This window comes from Myotis daubentonii, chromosome 2, assembly GCF_963259705.1.
Source record: "Myotis daubentonii chromosome 2, mMyoDau2.1, whole genome shotgun sequence".
Lineage (NCBI taxonomy): Eukaryota > Metazoa > Chordata > Mammalia > Chiroptera > Vespertilionidae > Myotis > Myotis daubentonii.
The window spans coordinates 168,993,190-169,006,830 of NC_081841.1; the positions used below are offsets into that span (position 1 = coordinate 168,993,190).

A 13,641-nucleotide genomic window follows, 5' to 3' on the forward strand; every position below is an offset into this window, starting at 1 on the left:
CACAGGATCGGCCCCTTGCCCAGGCCTGACGCCTCTGGCCTAGGCGTCCGGCCCGGGCAGCGGGGACTTGCAGCTGCAGCGGCCCCGCGATCGTGGGCTTCGCTTTAGGCCCAGGCAAGGGACCCCTAGCTCCTGGGACTGCCAGCTTCAACCGTGCCCAGCTCCCATCGCTGGCTCCACCCCTACTTCCTGCTATCACTGGCCAGGGCGGAAAAGGCACCTGATTCTCCGATCATGGCTGGGGGGCAGGCCCTGCCCCCCAGCTCTTAGCTCCCCCCTGGGTTTCTGATCACTGTCAGTGGCAGGGGGCTTCTTCCTGCTTTCCCTTTCGCCTCCCTGCATTGTGCCTACGTATGCAAATTAACTGCCATCTTGTTGGCAGTTAACTGCCAATCTTAGTTGGCAGTTAATTTGCATATAGCCCTGATTAGCCAATGAAAAGGGTAGCTCGTACGCCAATTACCATTTTTCTCTTTTATTAGTGTTGATAGAGTATAATGCAGGGGTGGGCAAACTTTTTGACTCGAGGGCCACAATGGGTTCTTAAACTGGACCGGAGAGCCGGAACAAAAACATGGATGGAGTGTTTGTGTGAACTAATATAAATTCAAAGTAAACATCATTACATAAAAGGGTATGGTCTTTTTTTTTTAGTTTTATTCATTTTAAACGGGCCGGATCCGGCCCACGGGCCGTAGTTTGCCCATGGCTGGTATAATGTCTAAAAGCTTCAACTTCCAGAATATAAAATTAGAAATTAAATAAAATTAATTCCAATTTATTTATGTCTGACTCCACAGTGTATTTCATAGTGACAGCAGAGATACAGAAAAAAGGAAGCTCCTGCTTTAACAAATAGAAAGTAGTAGGTGAACTAGGCCAATATTTCAATTGTTGATACATAAAATGATATTTAACTATACTTCAGGTAATCCCTATAACCAGCCACACACTACATACTGTATATTTTAAGGCATATTCCTATACAGGTATCTAGGGAATTTAATTGAAGTATTCAAGTGGGAGAAGGTATACTGCTCAATTCCCTGAAGGAATATGTAGTTGAGATATAGGATAATGTTGAGAATTCATGCAGATCTGTTAGGAACTTAACCTGCACTATGCAGCATGTACCATGACTAGTACGGTAGAAAGCAGCCTGATCACAATGAATGATGTCAGATGCCCTGTAGGCACCAAAGCAAAAGCAGGCTCTCTCTTGGAGCAGAGCCTTCCACTGCTAGCAAACAGGTAAAGTTGTCTTTAGCTTAAGCATTGGTACAATCTCTCAAGAAGAGAACAGAAAGCTACCAGTTAATAACATTCAAGTAGGAAGAAGAATGCGATAGCAGGATATAATTACTTTCAGTGAGAGAAAGAAGCAGCTAAAAACCTGTTGTTTCTAAAAATTGTGAAAAAATAGAGGATGCGGCAAGTCATTGACCTCTTATCTATGCCTTTATCCAGGGAGAAATAAATATTACTGTTGTAATAAGGTCACAGTAGTTCTGTATTCCTTCATTTAACAAGCAAATTTATCTTCTATGTGTAATGCCCTGTGTGATGTAATGTAATAGAGACAAAGTGACTGGAATATATAAAAAGATGAGAATCACCTTAAGTGAAGTACATACAATACTAGTGTCTGACATTATGGGCACAAATATTAAACAAGGAAATTGTACAGGGAAAAATTTATGAAGTATGTGCTATGACGACACTGGAAACCGTGAAGTGATATTGCACAGAACCCTAGGGAATTTCAATATGTATAGTTTATAAAAAGAGAAGTAAAAAATGCAGATTAGCACAAGGAGAGACTGGCAGTACAAATCTCAAGAGCAAAGAAATGTTTACAGGAGCGATAGGTCAAGAGTATTGAAACTGCATTTGTGTAATGTGCAATGTGTAAGTAGAAAGGAGAACACTGAATTTGGCAACTTGGAAGTCACTGATGGCCTTGACTGAATCGTTTTTATAGGTAAAAGATAGAAGATTTAGCCTCTAATGATTTCTCTTTTCTCAGTCATGTGTGAGATAAGCTCATCAGCTGAGATGGCAGAAAAGGGTAGGATAACAGGTATTCGAAAAAAGAAGAAACAATTTTCTCAGAAATTAGAAAAATGAGTGTATTTTTGGAATAGTAAAATGATCACATATTTGAATTTTGAGATATTGAACAGTAGGTAAGACTAGGGGGTTTGCTTGAATGTGATTCAGCTGCTTGGTCAAAGGCCTTGGGAAGGGATGTCTTGAGTTTGTGTGGGAGGGAAAACATTTCTGCTCTACCATGTTAAGTTCTCCAGCTAGACATAAGAATTAAACTGACACAAGACAGATTAATAGGAGAAAAGCTTACTAAAAGTTATGCCCTGGCAAAGTTACCAGAGCAGGAAGCCTTTATACATTTTAGGCAAAGAAACAATAAATTTGTGAAGGGGTTTAGGTGAGGAGTAGTAATAAATGGTGCAGAAATAACTAGAAAAATAAGGGTTAGTTTAATAAGGATTTTTGTATAGATGACTGGGCCCCAAATCCCTTGGCCTTGGTAATAAGAATGTCTCCCTACCTCTGGGCATAGGGAAGGTACTATTTCCATGGAAGTTTTATCTTCTGCTTTGAGAAAAAGAAAGAAAGGAAAAAAGAATTGTTGGAGTGTCCTTAAGTGCCTTTAATTCAAAGTAATCAAAATGCCAAAGAGGCATATTTTGGAGTGACATATTCTTGTTTCTTTTAAGTCCATTCAGACTTTGGATTTTAGAAGGAAAACATAGAAGGATGAGGAGAAGGTAGGGTGTGGATCCCAGAAAATTTACCCAAGAGTAATATACAGATGCCCCATAGTCTCTAAGCTACTCAGTAAATAAGGAAAAGTGAGGAAATGGATAATGGACTATGAACAAATGCTAGAATTAATGGGTGGGGGAATGTAATGTGAAAGAAGTGGTAGAAAAGTTTAACTGAAAGTACTTCAAAATACAAACTAAAAGTAAGGTGTTTCTGTTGTTTGTTTAAGACCAGGGTTTTCTTATTTTAAATTTTGACGATGAGGTCATGTTTTTGATAATTATAATTGTCTATAGCATTGCTATGAGAGAAGATAAATGTAGGACATTTGTAAAAATTTTATTAGAGAGAAGAAAGAGGAGACAAAACAATTAAGTGTCTCAAATAACTATGTGGATATTGATGTTGCTATGAATTATAATAGCAATTGTGGAAAATTAAAACTTTGAGTCAAGAGCTAACTTTTCATTGAATGAATAAGAGTCAGTTACAGGATGGCACATTATGGGAACGGAAGATGAGTAGGTGGTTTATCTGAGTGGTACTATAACAAAGAAACAAAAATACTTTTTAGCTTTGGAAAGTAGGAAGGACTTGATTATCTAATAGTTATAATAGTGTAAAAGATGACAGCTATTTGTCTCTTATGGAATTGTGGTATAAATTAAAACGAATTAAACACCACCAGAATGAGATGGCCACAAAGGAAATGGAGAATTAAGGGTATGCTCAAGTTTATTTAAGGGCAAAGAGGTAGAGATAAAGCAAACATTCTGGAAAGTTTCAGTATGTCAGAAATTTTTCTTATCATTCATGTTAAGTTCCAAAGAACAAAGGATCATAGTTTAGGAGGAAGGAATTAGGAACTGGGTCAGATTAGGGGAGGCGGAGAAAAGTTGTGAGGTAGAGACTCAGGTCATAATGGATGGCTGAGGCATAGGGAAACAGGAGTATGCAGTTTTATGGCATTGGTCCTATTCTGCATTGAAGCTGGGAGGTCAGCTCTGGATCCATGGATGGTAATGACTTGCTCTATATAATAGTGACATATAATAGTGACACCCAGGAGAGTTGTACACACAGATTTGACTCATGTGACTTCCCCTTCAAGCGATATGGAGTTGTCTGACAAAGAGTAGCTAGTCTTGCTCTCTTGTCAATTACTAAATTACTACAGGCCCAGTACATGAAATTCATGCACTTGGCGGGGGGGGGGGGGGGGGGGAGGGGGGGCATCCCTCAGCCAGGCCTGCAACATTTCACAGTCCGGATCCCTCTCCCAGTCCAGGACCCCTCGTGGGATGTCGGACTGCTTAAACTGTCAGTCGAACATCCCCTGAGGGAGGTGGCAGTGTGCCAAGTGTCAGGCAGCCAGGGAGGAGCCCAAATTGAGGCTGGGCACTGCTTGCACTCATGTCGGCCTGCTGCGCCTGCTGCTACAGAGTCAGGAGAAGCTCCTCCGTGGCAGCTGCGCTCGCCAGCCGTGAGCCTGGCTTCTGGCTGAGTGGTGTTCCCCCTGTAGGAGTGCACTGACCACCAGGGGGCAGCTCCTGCATTGAGCTTCTTCCCCCTGGTGGTCAGTGTGCATCTTAGCCACCGGTCATTCTGGTTGTTCTGCCATAATGGTCGCTTAGGCTTTTATTATATAGGCTAGAGGCTTGGTACATGAATTCATGTACCACTAGGATCCCTCGACCTGACCTGTGGGATCAGGCTGAAACTGGCTCTCCAACATCCCCCAAGGGGTCCCAGATTGCAAGAGGGCACAGGTCAGGCCAAGGGACCCCACTGGTGCACAATCAGGGTCGGGGAGGGACACAGGAGGTTGACCAGCTGGGGAGGGACCATGGGAGGGCTCCAGGGCATGTCCGGCCCTTCTCTCTCAGTCCCGATCGGCCAGACCCCAGCAGCAAGCTAACCTACCAGTCAGACCGTCTACCCCCTGTTGGTCAATGCACGTCATAGCGAGCAGTTGAGTGGCCTTAGCATATCATTAGCATATTACACTTTGATTGGTTGAATGGCTGACCAGTCGACTGGACACTTAGCATATTAGACTTTTATTATATAGGGTACCAGTCATCCTATTTGTTTTACACTTGCTTCACCTTCTCCATACAGTATAGAACTTCTTTAGGACAGTGAGCAGACTTATTTATCTTTCTGCTTTGCGTTTTGTCTACTCTTCTAAATCATGCAAATTATAAAAATGCCTACTTTATAGTTAAATGTATTTTTGTAGTTCTATTTTTAAAATTTTATTTTTCAATTACAGTTTACATTCGATATTACTTTGTATTAGTTTTATGTGTGTACCATAGTGGTTAGAAAATGGTATACTTTACAAATTGTTCTCCTGATATTTCTAGTACCAACCTGGCACCATATATAGTTCTTACAATATTTTTTACAATATCCCCTGTGTTGTACTTTACATCCTCATAACTATTTTGTAACTATCAATCTGTACTTATTAATCCCTTCACTTTTTTCAACCAGTCCCCTCAAATCCCCTCCCTTCTGTCAACCTTCAGTCTGTTCTCTGTATCTATGAGTCTGTTTCTATTTTGTTTGTTCATTTATTTTCATTTTTTATAAAAATATAAACACACACACATACACAAACTCACACCACACATACCCTCAAAATAACATTAATCCTGGGACAATTTATGCTGACATTTGGACTTTTGAATAAATAATTTTTCAATGGTCTTGATCTAAGATGCATGGAAGTGAAGTAATAGTTTGAAGCCACATGTCTATCTCAAAAGTGAATTTTCACTAAATGTCACAGTGCAGTTCTCTGCTGTTTTTCTAATTTGAGTATATTAGTTCCCAGAAGGAAAATGTATTTATGGAAAAATATATCCTGTGACTCAAGGGTAATGTTGTGCCGGCCTTGAACCTGAAAGATCTCTATTTTGCTGCAAATTCCCCTTTGTAATTTAAATGCAACCAAGTGTATATAGCAGTCAAAGAAGTAGATTTTTATGCAGAGATTGTCTAATTTACTTGGCTGGAAGCTTATGCATAAGTGATTACAGCATTTTGCATGTGGGAAATAAAAATACTCTGGGGTTCTAAACAATCACATTTCAGGTGAAAAAATACATAACATTCTGCTTTCAAAGCAAGGGATACAGTTATGTGTGTATGTGTATTATACTGTAATAGCATTATGCATGACCTATGCTTTCAGCTTTTTGCTATTTTTAAAAATACATATTTCTATAAAAATAATGTACTTTATAATCAAAGATAGTACAAAGATATTTTCTGAAAAATTGACTGATAAAATATATGGATATTTTATAAGAAAGTATCCAGTAGGTTTTGGATATTTGGATGTGAGACTCAGAGGTGAGAACAGTTTTGTAGATACAGACTTTGGAAACATTGCACAAATAATAATACTTTATTTTGCATAGGGCCACTCAATGATGTCAGTTAAAATAAGAACAGAAAAGGCCAAGAAGATAGTCTGGAAGAATACTGTCATTTCATAAGTGGGGTTGCTCAGAGAACTCATTAAAACACTGCTAAAGAGCAGTAGAAATGTAAGCGAGAGCCTAGGCAAAGTCATTATTTGAAGAATATGGGGGGGGGGGTGTAACAAATGCCACATAGAAGCCAATTAAATCTAAACAAAAGTATATTGGTATAGTGGTTTGCCATTTAAATAAGAGTTTGTAAAACAAAAAATTAAGTGGAGTGGTGGAGTCAGAGTTGGGTTTTGGGGTGTTGAGAAGAGAAGAGGAACAGGATCAAGACAATGCATCCAGGCTACCACTTACTAAGAAGCCTCCGTGTGAAGGAAATAGGAATATAACTTGAGCAGAGTTATATGCCAAGGAGCAAAAATACAATTGAAAGTGACCTGATAAAAACAGAATTTATTCACTCGGCATTTTGCCCCAAATTAGTTAAGCACGGGCTAATTTGAAGAATGCCAACAAAAGCAGCGAAGGGATTAGAGACTGAATCCCCAAAGCGTGAATGTTAAAAGTTGCCTTTCATATATTAGTTTATTAAATTTAGTGGAGTGACACTGGTTAATAAAATTATGTGGGGTTCAAATACACAATCCTACAGTACATCATCTGTATATTGAACTGTGTTTTCACCACTCAGAGGCAAGTCTCCTTCCATCACCATGAGTTTGATGCCCTTTTTACCTTTCACATTTTTGCAAAGCCAGTATACAGATCAGTGACTGGAGGACGCCCTAACTGGGGACACTTTGAAGATAATATATGTAAGTGAAATCTAACTTTTCATAAGGTAGTGGTTCTAGAACTTTAGCATTTTTAGGAATCACCCGGAAGACGTGTTAAACACAGATATCCAGGTTCCACCCCCAAGAGTTTCTGGTATAGTGGTACAGAGGGCAGCCTGCTATTTTGTACTTTCAATCAACTCCTAGGTAATGCTGATAGTGTTAGTCCTGAGGCTGTACAGAAAATCATTGTTCTAAGGGATATTTAAGTGTCTTAATTTAGCAAGTAGCTGAGATATGAAAATAGCATGGTAAAAACAGTAGCAAAACAGATCACAGAGTGAAGAATAGTAGGACAATGTATGCATTGGGGAATACCATAAATGTTTTTATTTTTGCACATGCAAACTTTCCTTTATTTTCTCTGAAATTGATATAAACAGCCTCATGAGCCACTGTCCTCTAGACAGTGAGAGATAAATGAATTTTAATCTTAATTGACAAGATAATTCAGTCTTTTCAGGTTAATTTACAGTCTCTTTAGGTAAAAATTCTAAGTCTCATAAGTTTTATGCTTCCCTCCAATGATCCTTTCTAAATAACTTCTCCTTGTCTGGTGTTCATTTAAACAATTTATGAAGCTCATCATCACTGGGAGTACGTGATGTATCAGAGATACTTTTGGTCTCTGACGTGAAATATTTAGGGACAGCCTACAGTGCAACTAATCCTCTCCTTGGGCGTTCACCTTGCATCCAATTCTGAAGCTTGACTAACATAACATTTGTTCACCTATTTTGAGGACCCTCATTTTTGTTGGGCTCTGTGGTTCTCGCCAGCTAATTGGCCTCCTCACACCTGTCTATAGTCTGAGATTTCTTTGAGTTTTGTCTTATTGCCCATTTAGATGATGCTTCAGTTCACTCAACTCTCACCATTGTTCTCAAATTAGATATTTTCTGTGTCACTCTCCAGGCTGTGTGGAACTTCTGAATTTCCCCCGCGATATAAGAAAAGAAGTTGCTTGAGTTAAACTTATGTGACAGTTTGGGCCGAGGCAGAAGAGTTTCTTCTGGGAGGTCCATCTCAAAGTGCATACCTCCCCTACCTCTCTTTCTTCCGTGCCCAAGTCTCTAATCCAGAGATGGTTGGTGGGAGTTTTATATTTCAACTCCATCACTTCCCCATTTTCTTGCCTAGCAACTTTGTTTTGTGATATTTTGTAATGTGGTAACAAATCAGAACAATAATTTTATCTCAAAATTTCTATTGTAATGCCTATTGTAGTGCTGCATAATGTAGATATCCTTATTGAATGTCAGAAATTATAATTCTCTTTGTCAGCTTCCTAGAACAATCCTATCCTTTTCCGATGTTCTCAACCCACCATGTGGCTGGTGGCTGTCTTAGACTGATTAGATGTAAATCAAGCATATGCAAATGCAAAGACAAGAAAAATAATATATATTTTACCTATTATCCTATCATCTAAATAAGAGATGTCTATTATAACTGGAAGGCATAAAATATTAACATTCTTTCTCCATATCTGTACAATGAGAAGTTAAGTCTCTAATTAAAACAATAGAAAATATATTTTGCTTCCAGCAGTTTGAGAGAGGCAAAAGTCAGAGGAATTATATTGAGTATTTAACACTTTTTTTTCTACCAAAGCTACTTAGTTTGTGCCCAGAGGTTTATCCTATTACATATATATATTAATGCATCATGCTTCTAATAAAATCAGATGTACTCTTAAGCTATGAAGCTTAAACTTGAGGTCCCTCACTTGTATGTGGCCTTATGAGTGTATGTAGCAACATGTTCCTCTGGTTATATGTTAATATAAAATTTGCAAAGGTGATATATTTTTGTATTCTTTTTGAAAAATCCATTATGCTAGCTTAAAAGTGGCTTCGGTTCCTATGCTGATTTCCAGGGTGAGGTGGAGGTTAACTTTTCTCCCTTTAAATCTGAGCTTGTCTTACTAGGTAGCTTGGCCAAGGGAATGTACGGCCAGTCCCATTCTGGTACTGCAGGAGCTGGGTAATGAGAAGCTTTATGGTTTTCACCTGAGCCTTTCTGAATATTTACTCAGTGGGAATCCAGCCACCACATAGTATGTCCAACTCCCTGAGATCACCAAGCTCTATGGAAACTCGATCTAGCCAGTTGAAGAGGCTACAAGGAGAGTGTTCTGGCTCTTCATCAGCTGTTCCAGTCATTCCAGCCCTGGCACCAGACATGGGAGTGAAGAAGCCCTCGTGGACATTCCAGCCTCAGTACACATCATGTAAAACACCGAGTCCCTAGGTGTCTGGCCAAGCAGAGCTGGTCCAGCCATCTCCGTCATCCAGGCCACTTTAGCTGACATCTTAAGCATCATAGAGCAGAGATGGGCCTTCCCTGCTTTGTCTAGAGCAGTGGTTCTCAACCTGTGCGTCGCCTAAGACCATCGGAAAGCACATAGATAATTACATATTGTTTTTGTGATTAATCACTATGCCTTAATTATGTTCAATTTGTAACAATGAAAATACATCCTGCATATCAGATATTTACATTACGATGCATAACAGTAGCAAAATTACAGTTATGAAGTAGCAACAGCAATAATGTTGTGGTTGGGGGTCACCACGACATGAGGAACTGTGTTAAAGGGACGCGGCATCAGGAGGGTTGAGAACCACTGGTCTAGCGGGACATTTCTAAAAACAAAACAAAACCCAAGCGCTCTCACTTTTGTGTTTCTGGTTTCTAAAGAACCACTGGCTACTGTTTGCTATTTGAAATAATAAATGGCTGATTGATCAGTTTTAAGAAATTTACTATAAAGATGCATAATTCCTTGTTAAGTACACTTGTATTATTCTAACAAATAACACTGGTGATTTTAGAATTCTAGCCTAGTGTTAAATAATACTAGTCATGTTACAACCAAAAACAGATTTGTGGAGTGCATAAAGGGTATTTCTGGGGTGATGGTGAAAGTCTTTTTTGAGGTTGGTTTGGTTAAATGTGTGTGCTCTTGGTCTGACAGTACATTAAACTATATGTTTTATGCATTTTTTTCTCTGTATGTTGTATTAAATAAAATGTTCAATAAGCATTTTGTATGGCTTGCTCTATGCAACATGGTTAACGTTTTTTAAATATAAAAAGACAACATGAAAAGTAAAAGCCTTCTCTCTGTGTCTTATTTCTGTCCCTCTCCCACATCAACATTCTATTTAAATATGATGTATTTTTAAAAACTGCTGTGGAAGCTTCCACAAAGAGGACACTTTTTAACTGTCTCATATATCACAGGTATCACACGGTTTCCCAAAGTTTGTGTTATGTCACTTCCCTTCTACAAAAGACTTACAATTCAACAGTAACTGCTTTTTTCTTATAAAAGCAAAAACCCTCTTTGGATTTCCTTTGGTTAGAAAAATGGGTACTGATATAGGTCTTTTGTAAAAGTGAAGTGATATAACAAGAACTTTTGGAAAGCCAGGTACACACTTCCCTTTCCGCCATTATTGCTTACTAAAGGTTTCATTGGAATGCTCTACTTTCAGATAACCTGTGTCTACTTATCCAGCTATAAATCTAGTATCTATATAACAATCTATTTACACACCAATTTTATTTACAAAGTAGGGGCCCAGTGCATGGATTCATGCACCTTGGAAGGAACTGTGGGCTGGGAGGCTGCAGTAGGCACAGGAGTAGATCTCGGCCCATCTTTTGCACCCCCACCTGTCCCCTCCCACCACGGCCCCTGGTCTCCTGTCTGCTGACAGCCCCCCTCCCACTACCACTGCTCCCACATGCTGATGGCACCTACCCTATTTGCACCCGCTGACAGTGTGGAGCGATTGGGGCTGATGCCAGCAGCTGGTGCAAGCAGGGTTGACAACATCAGCGGGTGCATGCAGTGGCTGATGCCCTGATTGCCCCTCAGGAGCAGGGGGAAGTGGAGAAGCCCTCAGGGGTGATCAGGGTGGCAGCTCACACCTGCTGATGGCGCCAAGTGAACAGGACCAGTGCCAGGCACTGGCAGCGAGTGTGAGTGGGGCTGGCACTGGCAGTAGGTGCGAGCACTGGCTCCAGCACCAGCAGCAGGGGCCTGGGCGGGACCACGCCTCGCTGGTGTAAAGAATTTGTGGTAACCACCAGAGGCTCACCGCGATGACAGTGACCAGCGCCCCACCATGGGGTGGTGCCCCTACTCACCTGCTCCACCATCGTGCTGTGACCAATGCCCACCATGTTCTGCACACACACCCTGGTGGTCAGCACACATCATAGCAACTGGTTGTTAGGTTGTTCCGCCTTTCGTTCTATTTGCATATTAGACTTTTATTATATAGGATAATGGGTGAGAATGTATACATTCTCATTGTTTTGCATTATGCTTTTTAAATTTTTGCTTATTTAAATATATTGTTCTGCATCATGCTTTTTAAATTTTTGCTTATTTAAATATATTGATAATCTTTCTACAACAGAGCCATTTTTATAATAAATGTTCATCACATCAATATAATTCATCAGTTCTTTGTTGACAGTCACTTTGGTTGATTCCAGGTTTTGTTCCTTATAAATAATAACACCCCACCTTTAACTTGAATTAAGCAATTAAGCCTATGAAGACCTATGCAACCAACAATATTTGGCATGTCAAATTAACTGTTTTAAAAATAGAAGTTTAAAAAATGGTTTTTATTCCTGCTACGGATTGAATGATTGTCTCCCATTCCAAAATTTATGTATTAAAACCCTAATTCCTTTGTAATAATAGTATTGGGAGATGGGACCCTTAGAAGATTATTAGGTCAATAGGCTGGAGCCTTTATGAATGGGATTCATGCCCTTAAAAGTACAGGCCAAAGAGCTATCTAGCTCTCTTTCAGCCACATGAGGATATAGCAAGAATATGGCTTTTGTCTGTATACCGATAAGAGGGCCTTCATCATGAACCCAACTATACTAACATCAAACTGGGACTTTCAGTCTCTAAAAACATGCAAAATACCTGTTTGTATAAGCCAATCAGTCTATGATAATTTGTTAGAACAGACCAAACTCTATTTCCATTTTTAAAATGGGATATCAAAATTTCTTGCAATTTTTAACTTTTTTATGATTTATTTTTTTAACAATTTTTATCTTTTGATTTGAAAATGAGTTGTTTGTAGTTTATTTATTGATTTATATAAGCTCTGCATTAAATTAATAACTGAGAATTCTCACTGCGATATTTTTCTCAGTTTGTTGTACTCTGATGAATTATTTTATGTTGAACTTTAAAAGTTTACATAGGCAAATGTATATATACTTCATTTATGACTTCTGAGGTGTGGTGTACAATCTTTTAGCAAAGTCCATCAACTCAGGGGAGCTAGGAGAACGTTGTTGAATCCTGACCTAGGGCTCAGATCTGTTGTCCAAATTACAATAATTTTTTATTTAGAGAAAACAAACAAAAACTAAAACAAACTGAAGTTATTAAAATATAACTTTTTTTTTTCTATAGCTGTCTACCCTAAGTCTTGATAATTAAATTCTCAGAGGTATTTATGCATGATATAACAAAAAGCATGTAACACTCCAGAATTACAGCTCTATCTCTATTCAGAAATAGCAGGCAAGCTTAATCTACTGAGATTAGAAAAGGCTACCTTTAAGAGTCATACTTTAAAAATAAAAAAAATGTTGCAAATAGATGTAATCTTTGACTCATAATCAGATCGTTAAAAAGAGACAATCTTCTTAAATTGGAGGACAGAGGAGTGTACAACTGTTCAGGTACTTTATACCAAAAAAGGATTCTCACTTTCACAGTACTGTGAAACAACAAAATAATATCTAATGTATATGCACTTTTATTCTGATTAAAAATAAGTCTCTTTGTTGAAAAATCCTCTGGCAGATTTTTGTCATTGTATGTTTTACGGATTGTGTCACTATAAAAATAAGCCAAGCTTTACTCAGGAACTGGAGAAAAAGAAGGAACTCTCCTTTTCTTGGAAAACATGTCCTAATAAAACGTGCTTTAATAAAATCCACTCTAATAACTTTTATGATCTAATTTTCACTAATAAAATTTGATCATGTGGAAATCCTTTTTGTAATAAAGGGTAAATACAGCTTACACACACACACACACACACACACACACACACACACACAACCTGTTTCAAGTAAGAGTCACTTTCACTTTCTCACTGACTTGAAATGCTTTCTTGTAGACTGAATTTAATGCATATTTTGGTGTTATTTCTGAACTCATGTCCATACCTTTGATCTATATGCTTTGATGACAGTAATAAATTGTGGTAATTATTGCAGTTTCCTTCTTTTAATTCCTAAAACTATTTTACCTCATTATACTTTTTAAAATATGTTTCCTGATTAGTCTACCCTATTTGTTTTATCAGTGAAATCTGAGTTTAATTTTATTAAGTAAACCTCTCACTTTGTCCTGCTGATATTTTAATTGGATTTCAATTAAATTTATACATTAATTTAAGAGAATTTTATTTCTTTACAGTTTGTACTTTTTATCCAGAAACACATTAGGTTTTTCATTAATCCTAATTTTTGAAAGTCTTTCAGTAAATGTTACTTTTGTTTTCTCTTGCTCC

General features: G+C 38.5%; 1 long non-coding RNA gene across 2 annotated transcripts in view; it reads right to left on the minus strand.

The window, feature by feature from the left end:
- The window catches only part of LOC132226386 (uncharacterized), a 969,091-nt gene that overhangs the window by 245,428 nt on the left and 710,022 nt on the right, over positions 1–13,641 (minus strand). The gene's annotated exons all lie outside the window — the stretch shown is intronic.